Genomic DNA, 6000 nt, shown 5'->3' on the forward strand with positions numbered 1-6000 from the left:
CCTTCATTAGACACAGTGGAGAGCTGGGAGAGTGATCACAGCCCGGATCAGCTGAGCTTCAGCCGAGCTCCTCTGAGAGGAAGACGTTTCCAGAAAGAGGGTAAAATGGAAAACAAGTCAGAGGAGGAAAGAAGAAGAAGAAATCGAGCTGATGCTCTGCGATTATACATGGTGGAGTGATTCTGCTGTTAAATCTGACGTCTTTCGTTCCAAAACAAAGGATGAGAGCAGCACAGACTCCTCCTCCTCCTCCTCCTCCGCCCTGTCCTCATCACTCCATCATTCCCCTGAAACAGAGACAGTGTGGTGGGAGAAGGAGGAGTGTGCAACCCCACTGCCTACTTTAGGAAATGAGAAAGGGGAGGATGCAGTCCTGGTGGGATGGAGGACTGGAACAGGAGGAGGGGAGTTAATGAGTGAGTGAAGCAGAGCGAGGGACGGGGGGACGGGAGGGGGAGGATAAGGAGACAGGGGAGGGATTGAATGCAGCTCGTTCCACTCAGCCGCCGAGGAGCACGGAGCAGGAAGGCACCGAGTGTCAGAGCAAAACGCCATCCGACAAAACCACATCCTGAATCCCTGCCAGGTGATCCGCACACAGGGACCGACGCTCAACGCCCCACGATGTACAATAGTGATAATAATAAGAACTTTATCTTTAGAGTACTTTTCAAGGCAGCGTCACATTAAAATACAGGATAGTCAACTAAACATGAAGATAAAAAAACAAAAACAGACCATCAGCGAAGAGAATCTCAGCCATAACAATAAAATTTAAGAGGGAATAATGAGTTAACATGTTTGAGACTGTTCCAGAGCTGGCAGCACAGACCTGTCGTCTCTGGTCGGGTCTAGATTTAGGAACCATCAGTAGAACCCTGCAGAGGATCTGATGCAATGGACCCGTCTCATCAGTTAACAGATCACAGGTAACAGTGGGAGTCAGACCAGGCCTTAAAAACCAGGAGGAACATTTTAAAATGGGTTCTGAACCTCCCAGGTAGTGGGTGAAGGACGGCAGATGAAATGTGTTCAGTCCTCTTGGCGCCAGTTAAAACCCTGCCAGCAGCAGCGTGGAGCAGTTTGCGCTGCCGATGCCACATTAGAGCACACCGGAGTATTCCAGCCTGGAGGAGATGAAGGCAGGGATAGCTGCCTTTCCATTATACTTCTTCACAAACTAAAAGCGATATTTTACAAATTTCGCCAATGTACATTTGTGATTTGCAGCCATTTCCATCGATTGGTGTTCAGCGCATAAGCCGTAAATCTCATCCTGCGAGACTCCGCTCAGAAGAAGACGGAGGTAAAAACATTTAGCATTTTCATTGTAAAACTCTGCATTTTGCCATTTGCAACCAAAGATGGCGGCTTTATGGTCTTTGATGATGTGTACAAAGATTTCTGTCTCCAAATGCATGGGGTGCATGGAATGGGGTGAATGAACGGGGTTTTGGTTCCCCTTTTTAAAAAGGGGGACCGGAGGATGTGCTCCATCTATAGGGGGATCACACTCCTTAACCCTTCCTGGGAAAGTCTATTCCAGGGTACTGGAGAGGAGGATTCAAGCGACAGTTGAACCTCGAGTCCAGGAGGAACAATGCGGTTTTCATCCTGGTCACAGAACACTGGACCAGAACTAGGCCCTCCACAGGGTGCTTGAGGGTTCGCAGAGTTCACTCAACCAGTCAATATGTGTTTTGTGGACTTGTGTTTGACCACGTCCCTTATGGTGTCTTGTGGGGGGGGGGGGGGGGGGGGGGGGGGTGTAGGGGGTCTTGGAGTACGGAGTCCGGCGCCCCGTATTCAGGGCCGTCTGGTCTCTGTATGACCGGAGTAGGAGTCTGGTCCGCATTGCCAGCAGTAAGACGGACCTGTTCCCGGTGCATGTTGGGCTCCGGCAAAGGCAACGGAAGATATTGTCCAAGCCTACGCACACAATCCTGTGTCGGACCCGGAGAGTGACTGCTGACGAACCGGAGGGGGTACAGAGACTGTTACTGGACGCATCTGTTTGGTAAGCAGCCTCTTTCTCGTCATTCTCCTGTAGAGAATGGAGTGTGAGCTGTGCAGACTACGTCAGAGCTGGGGCTGAGCTGTGCATTATGGGTGGAGCTGTGCATTATGGGCGGAGCTGTGCAGCAAAGAGTGTTTCAGCGCTCAGCATGGCTGACAGGGGGAGATTCAGGGATTACTCAAATATTCGTGAATGGTTCAGGAAACAACTCCATGTGTCTTTTTAATGGGGAAATGACACTATAGCATTATACAAAGCTCAAAAAAGTGTATTTTGCATAATACCCCCCCTTAAGTATCTTGGGGTCTTGTTCCTGAGTGGGGGAAGGCTGGAGGTGAGATTGACAGGAGGATCAGTGCAGCGGCTGCAGTGATGTGGTTGTTGTATCGATCTGTTTTGGGGAAGAAGAAACAACTGAGCTGAAAGGCGGAACTCTCAATGTACCGGTCAATCTACGTTCCCCCCCTCACCTATGGTCATGAGCTTTGGGTCATGACCGAAAGGACCAGATCCCGGATACAAGCGGCCGAAATGAGCTTCCTCCGTAGGGAGGCTGGACTCCCTTAGAGACAGGGGGAGGAGCTCAGCCACCAGGGAGGAGCTGGGAGTAGAGCCGCTACTCCTCCACATCCAGAGGGACCAGCTGAGGAGGCTCGGGCATCTGGTTAGGATGAAACCTCCTGAACGCCTCCCTGGGGAGGAGTTCTGGGTATGTCCCACCGGGAGGAGACCCTGGGGGAGACCCAGGACACCCTGGAGAAACTTTGTCTCTGGGCTGGCCTGGGAACGCCTCGGGATCCTCCTGGAAGAGCTGGAGGAAGAGTCTGGGGACAGGAAGTCTGGGAATCTCTGCTTAGACTGCTGCCCCCGCGACCCGGTTCTGGATAAGCTTTGGAAAATGGATGGATGGATGTAGGGATGTCCCGATCAGGTTTTTTTGCCACCGAGCCCGAGTCCTATCATTTTGAGTATCTGCCGATTCCGAGTCCCGATCCCATTCTTTTCTAATATAGTAAAATATGTACATTATCTATAAAACAAAAACTAAAAAACTTATGAAAAGTTCTCCTTTTTTATTTTCTTAACATCAATTCAAAACAACACTTAGAACAGTGCATTTCTGTGACTAAAAATAACAATCAGAAAATAAATACATTTTGTCTATAATTACATCTTTCTGTAGCACGGAAAACCTAAATACATCTCATTTAACCCATTAAAGCCGGGCAGCATTACGCTGCAGCATGCTTCAGTGTGCAGCAGCGGCCAGAAACGCTCAATACAGAGTTAGGAGGCAGTGCAGCAACACGATCTGGACCCGGAAACAGGACCAGTTATGCATAAGCGCGAGTTTGATGCATTTGCCCAAGATCATCATCGAGCACCATCTTTACCTGAGTGGAGTGATCCGGTTCAGGGTTGCCAGATCTGACTCTGTTTCCAGTCCAAACGCAACGTAGACCCGGCCAAACGCAATATTTAATTCTTATTTACATAATAAAAGAGGCCATAATCACACAACTGAAATCAAAAGAAGCCCAACTGGGCAGAAACCACCCAATCTGGCAACACTGGTCACATAATGCCGTACATCATGTCCACTGACTTGAAAATGTGGAAAAAGTGTTTCCATTACACTTTAGTGATATACTTCTTTATCGACTCGCCAGGAAAACCTCCTCAGGAGAAGATAAATCTTTAGCTGAACTAGGAGTGACCACTGGTTTGATGTAAAATGTGACATAAAGTTGTGGTTTCTATAAACTCCTGGTCAAAGCTGGCTTCGGCTCAGGATGTCTTCCACAGACTGTCCAGTAAAACCTGTGAGTCTCTCCTTTAAGGAGGTGGTTTTAGAGCACAGCAGCTCCTTTAAATGAAATGGCCTCACTTGGTTTATATAACAGACAGGCATTAGGATTACCAGTAATTATCCAGCTTACTCGCTTTGCAGGAGAACGTTTCCACACACTCATCTCATGATATTAGGATTATATTAGTCCCGTTTTATTAACACTGAGCACCGGGTCAGGCTTTCTTTGGTTTGCTGTTTACTTTGAACTACTAACTAGCCCGCATGAGGCTTGTTGATTTCTAAGTTGCTGCATAGAAACTGCACTGAACAGCAAGCGGAGCTGACTCGGCTGGATCTGCAGGGGCTGAGCAGCTAGTCAGTAATGATGCTAATATGGGCTAATAAGTTACCATAACAAGAGAGAGAAGAGAAAGGTACGAGCTGTATTAGCATACCCACAGCTAATTAGCAGGCTCCTGATTAAAGCGGAGACTAAAGCAGGACTGAAAGCTAAATGAAGAGCTCTTGTCGAGCAGATGAGCTGGAAGTGGGACAATGGGAGGACAGGAAGACACAGCCGTCAGGCTTCAGTCAGGGCAGTTTACCATCTGCGATGGGAAACACTGACAGAGCCACGGAGGATATTAGCGAGGAGCATGCACAGCTTCCACAAACATGTGATGTATTCAAATAAACCTTTATGGTCCACAGTGTGAAGGAACAGGCACGACTGCTGACCTCCGGATCACCTGCTGTCCGCTCGCTCACCTGCTGCTCTCGGCTCAGATCCTCCACCTGCTCGCCTGGCTGCTGCCATCAACAGGAATACAGGGAAGAATTATGGGGGTTTGGAAAATGACCGCACACTGAGGCAGCAGCCCATTTCAGCTCGGGCTGCAGGAGGCGAGATACAGCCGTTCACTTTCACTCTTTACATTTTGAAACTTGAAGCCAGTGAATTTGAGTAAGTTCAGCGTACAGTGATGCTCAAAATGAGGACCTGACCGAAGCCTCCACCATCGCCACACATTCTGCTGATATTCTCTGGTCAGTTACTGGTGACCGGCATCATTCATCACTCACATTCATTCATTTAGAAATCATCCAACCACCCTGCAAGAAGCCTTCTGATGGTTCAACCAGGTCAACTAGGAGGAGACGGATGTCCAACAATCTGGCCCTGAAGCTCTGGACCCACCTCAGTCAGCTGGTCGGTATCTGAAGAGTGTTGCACTGACACTGAGCAAGATGCTTTTTAAATGGTGTTTGAGCAGAAATCACCACACTGAGACAGAGCAGTGAAGAACAGCGACGCCATCGGCGAGGAACTCCTGTCCTCCTGTTGGTCAAACAGCCAGGATGAGATGAAACATCATGAAACAGGAAAACATGTTAAAAGGTGCAGAAACCCACAGAACAGAGCAGAACGGACTCTCACTGGCAGAAGGGAAGACGGAGACCTGGCGGACACCAGGAACCTGATTCCTGGCTGGACGTCTTCTTTAATTCTAAGCGTAGCTTCAGTTTCTACCGCAGTAACATGACTCGCTACAGCAGCTGACTGAAAACACTCCAGTCTCATGTCTGCACTCGCCAGCACACACACTTCCCATTAAAACCTTTTGAACAATATGAAAGAGCGTTTCATGGAAGACTAGATGTTAAGCAAATATTCAATATGACCTTTTCCAGGGGCCTGTATTCCAATAAATACTAATTTCCTGTTGATCTAATTAATGCCTGGAGGAATTTGTCTTCATCAATTATTGAAAAAAGAAAACAGCAGCAAGTCTTTGGCCTGCCTCTGTAATGGATTTATTATGGTTGGAGGAAGGGAAAGAAAGGCTGGCGATTATTTATTAAGCAGTACTTTAATTGTGTTGAAACCACCCAGTGAAGTGTGGAGCGTTAAAGGAAAGGTGCTTTATTCTTCCTCCACAGGAGGAACCGGGAAATTTAGAGACGCTCATGAACATCAAATGTTTCAGCTGTTAACCGCTATTTATTTATTTATTTATCACTCATCGTAGTCTCACGTCAACAGATGATATCTCATTTACGCACAGTGTTTGTGAGGATCGGCTTCTGTTCTACACCCACTGCCTCTCCGCCGTTCTCCACAGAACACGCTGCGTTTGTCTGGCTGCAGCAGAAGCAACGCTCGCTAACGATCAGGAATCAGCTCCGAGCC

The sequence above is a fragment of the Salarias fasciatus genome, chromosome 8 (genome assembly GCF_902148845.1).
Source record: "Salarias fasciatus chromosome 8, fSalaFa1.1, whole genome shotgun sequence".
Classification (NCBI taxonomy): domain Eukaryota; kingdom Metazoa; phylum Chordata; class Actinopteri; order Blenniiformes; family Blenniidae; genus Salarias; species Salarias fasciatus.